Source organism: Telopea speciosissima, chromosome 10 (assembly GCF_018873765.1).
Source record: "Telopea speciosissima isolate NSW1024214 ecotype Mountain lineage chromosome 10, Tspe_v1, whole genome shotgun sequence".
Lineage (NCBI taxonomy): Eukaryota > Viridiplantae > Streptophyta > Magnoliopsida > Proteales > Proteaceae > Telopea > Telopea speciosissima.
The window spans coordinates 21,558,231-21,570,538 of NC_057925.1; positions in this window are offsets into that span (position 1 = coordinate 21,558,231).

Below are 12,308 nucleotides of genomic sequence, written 5' to 3' on the forward strand. Positions count from 1 at the left end.
TCCGCTGTCAGTCATCCATTGCCATCCGATCTTTTGATCACCCATTGCCATCCGATCTTTTGGTCATCCATTGCCATTTGATCTTTTGATCGCCCATTGCCATCCGATCTTTTGATCACCCATTGCCATCTGATCGCTGATCACCCATTGACAATTCGATCTCTTGATCGCCCATCGTCATCTGACCTTTGATCACCCGTTGCCATCTGATCTTCGATCATCCACTGTCATTCGCCCGTTGCCATCTGATCTTTTGATCACCCGTTGCCATCTGGTCTTTTGATCCCCCGTTGACATCTGATCTTTTGATTTCCCATTACCATCCGATCTTCGATCATCCGCTGTCATTCCTCCGTTGTTATCCGATCTTTTGATCACCCATTGCCATTTGATCTTTGATCATCCGCTGTCATTCGATCTTTTGATCACCCGCTGCCATCAGAACTTCGACCCACACTGACATCTGATCATCTTAATCGACCAATTGGGAACCTGTTGCTACCGACCAGTTTATCAAAATAGGTTTTATCGTTTAAATTTTAAAAGACTCACTGAGCGGTTTTCCAAAATAGGTTTTATCGTTAAAATTTCAAAAGACTCACCGAACGGTTTGCCAAGATAGCTTTAATCATTCCAAACATAAAACGGTTTCACCGAATGGTTTACCGAAATAGGTTTTATCATTCATCGAGCGATTTATCGAATCAGGTTTTGCCGTTCAAAACACCGTCACCTATGAGCAAAGTGGCAGTAGTAGTTGCTCAACCCTAAGAAGTTTACTGAAAGGTTTACCAAGGGACCTGCATTACCTTTAAGCAAAGTGATGGAGTAGTTGCTCAACCTAAGGAGGCTTACTGAATAGTTTGCTGAGGAAACACCGTCGCCTATGAGCAAAGTGATGGTAGTAGTTACTCAAAAGATTTGTCTAATGGTTTATCGAAACACGGTTTTATCATTCAACTCCACCACCTTTGAGCAAAGTGGTGGCAGTACATCCTCTTGGTGACAAAATCAAGCGGTCTTTTGTCTTTGCCATTCGGCTGTGGGTACAGGCCTTGGCTAAAGAGGGGCAAACTGTAGACACTGAATTTTGTCACCACCCCCAGTGATGACGACAACCGGACGTGAAAGACTGGCAATGCCCTTCGAAAACCCATTAAAAAACACCACCCTATTTCACCTCAAAAGGCGCACCCAACCTCATTATTTAGCATGTGATAGCAGTCCTACATGGTAGCCCTGCACGTGGAAGCAGCACTGCACATCAGCCCCGCAAGCGGTAATAGCGCTGCGCGATAGCCCGCACACAGCTGCAGCCCCGTGCGTGTTGTGCGGAACTATCATGTAGTGATGCGTGTGTTGTGCGATGCTGCACGCGTTGCCGTGAAGCGCTGCGTGCGTTGTGCGGTGCTGCCACATAATGCTGCACGCGTTGTCGTGCAGCGCTACGTGCGTTGCCACGCAATGCTGCGCATGCCCAAAACCCATTTTTTTTCATTTTTTGCTCCCCCGCGGCTCTGTAGTGCACCCCCGACAGCGTCGCTACGAGCAATTTTGCCTATAAATAGCCCCCCGCCACCCCTCATTTGAACAAGTTCCAAGTTGTGGGAGAGGGGGCACCCCCAAAGCTCCGTTTTTTGTTTTTTCATATTTTCCTTGTTTAGGGGCTTTTCCCCAACCATTTCGGGCCTTTGAGCCTAGTCCCTCTGTCCGAAGTCCGGGTTACTCGAATCCGCCTTCCCCAACCATTTTCTGTCCAAGCCCTGGGAATCCTCCATGGCCTAGTCACTCTGTCCGACGTCTAAATACCCATTTTTTGATGTCATTATTTTGTCTAAGGTCCTAACACTCGATATCTGTGAGCTGTTACTCTATCGACACCTGAGTGTCTCGGTTCTGAAACTTTTCGACTCCATTAGTCTGTCTAAAGTCCTAGCACCCGACATCCGTAAGCCGTTACTCTGCCCGACACCCGAGTATCTAGACTCTGAAGCTATCCGACGCCATTATTATGTCCGAGATCCTAGCACCCGACACCCGTAAGTCATTACTCTGCCCGATGAAGTATAAAGCCAGCCTTTTGCCTCCACCTGAGCTGGGGGACGCAATCCGTCTCTCATAATTGTATTGGTTTAAAGCATACAGGTATTTATTTTCTTCATTGAACCTTGAGTTTCGTAACAATGTAGACTTTTAAATTATTCTCGTGTAGTGTACAGTAGTTAATATAAATTAGATTAATGTTAGTTAAGTTATTTGTGCATCATTTTAGCTATACATGTGGGAATAGGACATTTAAAAAAGGGAGAATATTCAAAAACAAGCATCTAGTAGAAAGATCGGTTTACCCAGGCGAGGTGAGTGCCTAACACCTTCCCACTCTCGTAACCTGATCACTTACCCCGAATCTTTGACCAGACCAAACGAAGTCTCGTAGCCCTTCACAGGGCTACACCAATGGGTCCTAGGCCCTAATCCAAGGTGGCGGCTCCATTTCATTTTATTGTATGACCCCCATCCCTTGATAAATTGACATACCCCTGAGAAGACGCATTCCTTCTCTCTCTCCAACCGAGGAGCATGATAACAACCCCCCCGAGCTTGGCGGAAATGCGCGGTTCTGAAATGGATCCTCACAAAAGTATCATATGGTTACAGAGTGTTGTTCAAATGGAGTGTTGTTATCATTTTTGGTAACAGTTTTGGTCATATTGGTGTTGTGGCAGTAGTTACTGGTGATTTGGCAGAGCTAGAAGGGTCAAATGGGCTTCTACACAGTGTCAAGTGCAATTTTGTTAGTTGATAGGATTACAACGGCATCCGAGCATGGAGGCTGACCTTTAACAATATATTGGGTCCCTAAGCAGTGTTTGGCAAAGGCCTGAAGCAGAAGGCGAAGGCCTTGTACATAAAAAATTGCTATTTCATAGGATCACCCAGTGTGGTCCACTTTGAAGCTATTTTTGGAAGTCTTAATGACAGAATTGGACGAATAAATTTTCCAAGAAATGTAGTACATCGATTCGTGGTTTCGATGCATTTTGAATCATGTCATTATGAGTTCGAACGAAGTAGTTACAATGATGTCCATGGAAGTGTGTGAATAAGAATAAAAATGGGAGAGCTTTGTGATAAGTTGGAGCTCCTTAGCGAGTATTTTGTTATTTTTTCCTGCAAAACATTATCTAATAACATTTTTGTGGTTTCAGGGGTCATTTTCCAATTTGTTTGGGTCAATTTGGCTATAAAATGAGTGTCTATGAGCAAGACTCCGTTTTGTGAGCTCTAGTTGGCTAGGAGTAGGGGTGTCAATTTTGGACCAGAACCGAAAACCAAAATTGATCCGCACTGGCAGGATCTAGAACCAGACCACCCAATAGATTAATGGGATGGATCTGGTCTTAATGGTAGGCTAGTGGTCTGGGTCGGTTCTGGTCTGGTTCTCCCATCGGTTTCAGACCCGATAGCCCATTTAGGGACCGGGTAGCACTGGAACCGTTGGAACTGGATGAAATGTTGCATTCCACATCTTAATTCATAACTATTGCTTTGGAAAATTGGAGTCTTCAAGGTTTTAAACCCTAACCTATTACATATAAATTATCCTTAACAAGAGAGTCCGACTTTTCCAACTTTACTTGGTCCCTCAAGCAAATGATTAATAGAAGTTTCTACGGTTTCTGAGGGAAATAGCTCGGAGACGATAGTTTTCTTCATTTTCAAGGGCACCTTTCAATCTCCCTATGGTTTTATTGGAATCCTAGTGACCTGGTCGACATATCCTTCTCTATTCTTCTCTCTAGGTCAAGCACAAAATGTTTCTCTGATCTCTGAAGCCCTGCAATTCCATCTTTTCTTTTCCTTCTGATCTCACCTACCATGCCATGGAAGAATACTGGTCATCATCCCCTTTCACTTTTCTTGAATAAGGTTTGGGTGAGATTTGGGGTTCTTCTTGAGACGTCTGAAGCTTGGTGCCGCTGTATGTTTGGTTCTGAGTTTGGGTATTGCAACCATTCCTCCCATATCAGAAATTTGGAAGATTGAGTTCTAAGAACAGAATTGATTGAAGCTTCATCATGATTTAAAGTATTCTCCCATTCTTAACTGATGGTTAAGAGTATTGGTCAATATCTCTTTATTTGTCTATCTACAAATTTATGAGAACAGTTTAAGTTTAGAAATGCTACATCTATTTGCAGGAATCAATATATAATATTATGAAGACTTGTAAAATCTCATGCCATAGATTAGCCTCTCTTGTTTAGTAGATGAGTTATGATAGGACTCATGAATCATTATGAGGCTTTAACAATTAATTCAAAGATATACGCTTTAATGAAATCTAAAGTTCCAATTTGGTATGCATTATCTTGTTAAGTTTGGTTGTCCGAATGACTAATTTCAAGTGTAACTTTCCAGTGGGTCATGTTTGTGTATGTTATAAAATTTATCTATCTTGCTAACGTTTTACCCATAAATTTGCTTCAAAGTCCTCATGTGGATTGGCTTGCCTTGATGTTTTTGCTCTAGATTGTCCTTGTTTTGGGCTCTATATTATAATAATGTTTGGAGCCGATTAGGAACCGGAACCGGACCACCCATTAGTTAATGGTCCTGGATCTTAGGTTTGGAACTGGTGACCTTTAAGGTCCGAATCTAGTCTTGACACCTTAGAGCTGGAACTGCTAAAGAATCGGACTGATAGCCCAGAACCGGACCAATTGACACCCCTAGCTGGGAGGACTGAGTTTTAGTGTTTCAAGCACATACCCTATTAGTTATGGATGGCCCAGATGAGGAGATTCCATTTTAAGTGCTTTTGTGAAGGCGTGCTTAAGAGCATAGATCATAGCGAACGAGATGCTCACGCTCGTGATCTCATTGGTCGCGTGTAGTAGCCCTTGGTGCTCTATCGCCTCAATTAATCAGAACTGGTTAGGTTATTATGCACGCCACATAAAGACGCGCCTTGTTATACTTCGCCAAGTCATGAGATTTTTATTACAAAAATACCCTCTCGATCAGTGTTTTGATAGCCAAACTTTAATTGGCTATATTTCCTCATTTTAAAGGCTTTTTTTACTAACTGTTTTTTGAAATTGGGTATTTTTCAGAGGAAGCCATTGTAGCCAGTTTCAACATAATCCGAGCACAAGAAGTCAACGATATCTTATGCTCGATGATTCTATATTGAAGATGGTTTGAGCAGTGGAGCGTACACAAACACAATTTTTATGCATCAGAGGCTTCATGATTCTTGGGATTACTCTGTAAGAGGTAATCTACTTTTGTAAAACCCTACTTTTGAGGTTCTAGGTTGTTTTCTTTGTTGAAACTCTAGACTGTGTAGAAACCCTAATTTTGGGTCTTGTCTTGGAGAGTTTTACATTCTTGTGCTCTCAATTGATGAATTGTAACTCCATTCGAGTTGGGATTTGATTGGAGAAGGGGTTGCTGCCCTCGTTTGTGTTGTTGCAAAAACTGAAGCAGGGATTGTTATTCCTGGGTTGTAGTTGTAACCAAACTTGAGTAGTGTATGGTGCAAAACACAAAACACTAGTTGGGGTATTGCACCGTGGATGTAGGCATATTGCGGAACCACGTAAAATCTTGTCTCACATTTATTATTAGCATATATTTGAAGTGTATGTTGTGCAAAGTGGTGGGACACTTTTTGGTAGGCGCAACCACATTGGTGTGAGATGGATATGTCTGTGTTTGTGTGATTGGTAATTACGAGATTACCCCAACCAATCTGAAATTGGAAGAGTGGAAGTGCTTCAATTGTGTAATCAGTTGAAGATTGCGAGAGAAATTTTTGGAACCACTGATTCACCCCCCTCTCAGTGGCACCTGGGAACTACATAGAGATTATCTAGCATGGTGATATCACTATCATGAAGGTTGACTTAGCAGACAATGTGTCGGATCCCATGACGAAAGGCTTGTCACTTATTGTGTTTAAGAAACATGTGGACATTATGGGTATAAAGCATATGGAAAATTGGCTTTGATGTACAAGTGGGAGATCGTTGGAAATATGTGTCCATTAAACCAGAATTTGATTGATTAAATATTTTATTTCTTTTATGCATGATATTATTTAACGGGTTTATATTTTATAGTGTGTTACAACTGCTCCATCGTGACCTACAATGTTTGACGGATATTTCAAGTCATACTAAATGAAATTGAATGAAATAAATAGTGATACAAGGAAAACTCAGCTAGCAACAAAACTCATGAAAAATGTGGGGGGTTTGGAGTAGACTAGGATCAAGTTTGGAGGAACTCAATGCAAGTTTGCACATTACGATGGGACGTGCAAACTATGGGAGTTTGTCTCTCTATATATCTCTTAGGAACTTAATTGATAGCTGAAACGATCATTCTGAATATCTTGAGACCTCTTATTTATGGTCTAGGATTATACCCACATCCTTAGCAATGTTCCTCATCCAAACTCTTAGAGATCTCCTTGATCCTAAGGGGATTAAGGTGGTTTATGGCTAAGAATGGAGGTAGAGTCAATGCCACCAAAATTTAAGTTGTAGTGGATTGTAACTTAATTGGTTGCCCCCATCACATCCCTTGAGATTTTTGGATGGGTTTAGGTAAGTCCCATGGTCAGCAATGACCAAATAATGGTCGTTCACATATTGGAAACCTCAGACTCAAGAGTCCAGATTTTTACAACTGCTTAGAATAATCACCATTGGTAGAGCATTTGCTGACGTTCAATGAAACTTAGCCGATGCCCAAGAGGGGATAAATTGGGAATAAAAAATATCGAATATAATAAATTCAAATATTCAAAAATGCGCACAAAAATAGTCACAAAAGCAAATGGGGTTTTTGAACACTCACCCACACCCACACCCACACCCACGAATATAAAGGGGAAAGAATAAACCAAAGGATTAATGCACAGAAAATTTAAAACGGTTTGGGTAACACCCTACGTTCACTACTAAGGGTCCATGAGATGTTGGATTTCCATTATCTCCATTGCTTTCCCAGGTAGCAATCAAACCCTTATAGTAATTTTCATGTTTTACTACAAATCCTACTCTTTTTTCAGGCTCACACAAAAACCTGACAATGTCACCAATATAACATTACTTATCGAACAACCCCATACAAGGAACTTACAATATCTTTTCAAATGAGATAATAAATGATAAACCATGCATCTAAGAAAGATAGATAATTTCAGTGATAAAGCATAATCTTTCACACTTTAAACAATAAAGTCCAAGTTGATTTGAAATAATACTTAGTTAAAGCTCAAGACCATGCAAAATATAGTATATATAAAGATTGTTAAAAGTATGAGAGTTTTACTTTTTACAGTCTTTAGTGTTAAGTAAGAGAATTGAAAAATGTACTCTAAGCCAAGAAACACTGAGTATACGGCCATAAAATCGAACTCCAATAGTAAACTATATAGCCATTGATACTCCAATGGTTGATCATATTTCTGACCGTTGAGATTCAAGGTATGTGAGCATCCGTACAATTATGTGGATGTTTGGTTAGCCTATTGTGAGTCAAACTTTTTTATTTCTCATCCGTTGGATTTGTCGGATGTCTTTTGATATAAGGAGACGTCGCCTAACTAAAATATTATAATGGAGCGTAATATACATCACTTCGGGTGCCAACTTACTTTAGGCGGATGCCTATTAAGTCTAGCGGATGTTTTTTTCCATAACCGGACAACCACTGACAAAGGACATATATGATGTCCGGAACTTAATTACTGGGTCAAGACTTGGTGGAAAACAAAATGATCAAATTAATTAAAGAATACAAAGCCATGAGTAAACAATGGTTAGTGAGTATGGGTACAAAGTAAACCTAGTTCTTTGTATTTGGTTCGGATATTGAGGACCACATAGCATAATTGGGTTTGTCCAAATGTAGTAATTAATATCTAGACCATATAATAACCAGGCCCACAAAGTATCAAATAATTAAATTTGCATTCACTACTATGGTTAATTAGCATGGCGTACCCTCAGCGTATAAATACTCAGTCCCTACATGATGAATGAAACTAGTTTCAAACATGAGGTTCACCCTGAACAAAATGTGTTTTAACATACTTGCATTGATGCCTTCACATATGATGATCAAATGGTACAACAACACATTTTTTTTTGATATTCTCAAAGATATGATGCTAATGGTTGTGGTTTTACTATGGGTAAGCTGCATGCTTTTGCATTGAGCCTATGACTACATCGTGTGGCTTTTAGGGTTGATGTTTTTTTTTGCGAGTATGGGAAAGTGGTGATAACATAGAAATGTATAATCAGCACAAAAGATGTGATACCAAAAAAAAAAAAAAAAAACCAAAGAAGTAAAAATATATATTATACAATAACAAATAAAATACAAAAGACCAAGCAACAATCAGAAGTTTGACAATTCTCCAATGGAATTGTCGTTGCGAGAACAATAGAATCTGTTGTCAATAAAAAAACATCCTCATCTTTTTAGGGGGATTCGAGAGGGATGTAAGGAGTTGCCACTTAGATTAGGATCTAGGACTCACATAACAAAACATGACTCTATGGCGAATCAAATGGGGCTAGTAAAACCAAAGGGTAGGTATGAAGAAGGTGTTAGGCAAATTGGTCCACCCGATTAAATCTATCTTCCTATTTACTTAGTCAAAAATTAAAACAAATAAAAATATAATGAAAATAAATAAAAAAAACTAGGGTTAGGACACGTACCTGAAATGTTTAGCTAAAAGGCCAAAATTAGTATACTAAAAGTAAATAAAATACATATATGTGAAGGAACAATTAAAAAAGTAACAACTACATTATAATTACAAAAATGTCATTAAAACCTAAACGCATGATAATAAATGCTAATGCATGAGAAAAAAAATAAAAAAGGGATCTTAGAGTGAAAGCAATTGAACCTTTCTCATAAGGGTGGTATTTCTCACTTTCAATTCTCACATTCACAGTCTTAGAGTGAAAGCAGATGAATCTTTGAACACAAACATTTGAGTACACACTCTAATGAATACCACTCTAGGGGTCGAGACTCGAGAGTATCCATGAGATAAATTAAAACTTTTACTTTGACAATTATGAATTTAGGGAGAGAGAGATAGACACATGAGGTGCTAGCATACAGTATACCGCTAACATACTCAACCTTTTTGCATAAATTTAATCCTATTAATCAAGCAGTGAGGGTGCACTATTGTTCCATATCTTTTTTTTATTTAATCCAAGAAAGCTTATAGTCCATGTATACAGATATGCTCTAAACCAGCCATCTAATATATAGTACATTTAATGTTTAAACTTGAGTACGTGAAGGTAAACCAGGCTTTGGACCTAAAAATCTCAACCCAAGCCCACCTTATAGATTGAAAAGCCCAGCCCAAGTCCTATCCAGGCTCAGGTCTGGCTCGAGTTTACAAGACCATACTTACACCCCTATGCCAGTCCTCTCAATTTGCCCATTTAGGCACTTAGGACTTAGGACCGTACATAATGGGCCTACCTCTTATTTCCTATTGAAACGAAATCCAATGAAAGAGGTTGAAAAAATAATGTATTTCTTCATCCTTTTTAGGTCGCAATCATTTTATCCTTGTCACTTGCAAGCTATAAAAAAGGGAAAATGTTCTCCTGGTAATAACTAAGAGACTTAAACTCAAGACCTCTCAGCATGACATGAAAGCTTGTTGAGCTGGGATCCCATTCTCATATGAGAACGTAGAAGAATGGGTGTGAGCCACCCAGATGGTATCTGCCATGAATGGGATCATATCTCAAAGGCGCAAGCCCAGCCCAGACATAGTAGGGGGGGGGGGGGGGCGCGAAATAACCGCCACCCCCTGAAAGGTGGGAATTCCACTCCGAGATGCCAATGTGCACTCTTATTAGCTGTCGTGCGCATGTGACCTCTGCGCTCCTCTACAAAGAACAATCTCCCCTTAAAAAATATGGCCTTGTTACTGATAGGGTTTTTTTTTTTTTTTTTTTTTGTAATTTTAAAATATTCCCTTCCCTTAAATAAGAACTTGGTGAAAGGTTGGGAGTTTTGGTCATTCCCTAGGTTAGCATCTACGTCCCTCTTCTTCTCCTATTCTACATAAAGGGAGGGAAAAAGAAACCATATTAAGAAATACTGGGTCCAGAAAAAAAGTCACCAAGGAAGAAGACAACAGGAGCCAATGAGACACTTGTGCATTACTAAAATTGAAATTCCCTAAGAAGAGGGTCCTGATGTCTGTAATTGCTACGTGGATGAACACTAATTTCTTAATAAATTTGGTCTGTACTTTTTTCTTTTTTTATATTTTGGTCAATTTTTCGATAGATAACGGGATACTCATTGAAGGAAGAGAAAGGCCAAAGCTATAAAAGGATCGAAAAGCCACCTGCACAAGGCCTTATGTGAGAATACAATTTTTTTTTTTTTTTATTTACAACTAAATGTGTATATATAATAAGTGGCACTATACGACTTTACTCATTACCCCAATGGAGAAAAAGAAATAAAATATTAACAATGTTCAATAAATGAAGGGTTGTAGTCTCTCATTGAAGAAAGATAATTTATCGAGAAAACTGCATGAATTCAAGGGTCTCCTGATAATTGGGGTTGCTTGTAATTGTACCTCCTTGAAATGGGCAAGAAAAAGAAGTGTTTGAAAGGTGAAATTATCAAATTTAAAATACTTAATTTGCCAAAAGCTGTGGCCAATAGCCCCAACAGGATTTCTGAGATGGCTTGTTGTGCCTCCAAAAGGGTGCAACTTTCAGGGCCATGCATGGCTGATGGCCCCGCATGGATGGCGCACAAGCAACAATTTGTTCCAATCTGAAACATAAACCCAACTCAACCATGCTCTTCTCAAGTACCAACTGGGCGATTCCACTCTTCATGTCTCCATTGGCATGCTTAGATATATAGCATGATAATACAGCACTTGGGTGCTTATCATTAAAATTTTCCCCTTTTTTTAAGATGAATCATCAATCTATTCAACAAAGTCCAAGAAAACAAGGAGCTCTCTTTAATTTTATTTTATTTTTTTTAAAAAAAGAAAAAGCCACCCTTAAAGGGGAGAAACATTGGACCTAATGAACTGGATAGGTAAATCCTAAGAGGAAACAATGAACCTATTAAGAAGGGCATCAATACAATAGTTTTAGAGGGATTGCATCTTGCTCCAAACATCAAAAGAGATTACTTCTCAAATTTGATGGATAGTTTGAGACCAATGAGCTTAAGTTCTAAGATTTCTTTCTATCCAAATTGGTAAATGGTAGCATCGAATGCATGTTTGCCAATTGAGTTAATGGACTTCCCATTAAATATCCTTTTTATCCACCTCCACTGCCCTCCTACTGCCCGGCCAACACTTATGTAAAATACCTCCCTGAATTCTAGAGGAAAAGGGGCAGTAAAAAATAAGTGGTAGATTTTTTTTTGCTAAAGGTAAGCAAGATGTATATTAATAATGAGAGAGAGAGAGAGAGAGAGAGAAGTAGAAGTGTTTAACATCCAGGCATACCCAGACGAGTACAAAGAAACAAAAGATAGGGATAAACAAACAGTAACAAGGAAAAAAGGAGAAAAACTCCACACTAGCTAAATTTGTACCTTGCCTGCCCCAAGGAGTCCTCCAACAAAGTCTCCCTAATTCAAAGATGAAAATCAAGAAACCATTGAGACGATTCTCCTCGCTTTGCAGCTTGCTTAGCAAGGAAATCCACAATGGGGTTTACTTCCCTGAAACAGTGAGAGATCTTCCATTGGATATGGTTAAGAAAGCTTCAAGGCCGATCCGGTTTTGCTTAACAAACCAAGGGATAACCTTTTATTGAACAGCACATGCTACAGCTGCAGAGTCACACTCAATCCAAAGCTTGGTCACCCCCAGAACCTTTGCTCTTTTAATACCTTGTATGACAACATCAAACTCAGCCTTATAGTTATTCTTAATACCAATGAAAAAACTGAAGGCAGAGATTGTAGCAGACAAAGCATCTCTGAGAATATTGCCTACACCTACTCTACCCGAGTTTCTAATGGAGCACCCATCTGTATTCAGCTTAACCTATCCCCTGGGTGGTCTACACCAAAAAAAACCTCCTTAATCGTCTGACTAAGTTTAGGGACTATTGGAATATTCAACCTTCTAGCACAGATCAAGCCTTGAACATTCCATACCGGGGAAGAAAAAAAGGCAACAAGCTCCCATAGCAAATTAATAACCACTTTGAGATTGATACCCACTGACCTTTTCTTTCCATCAAACT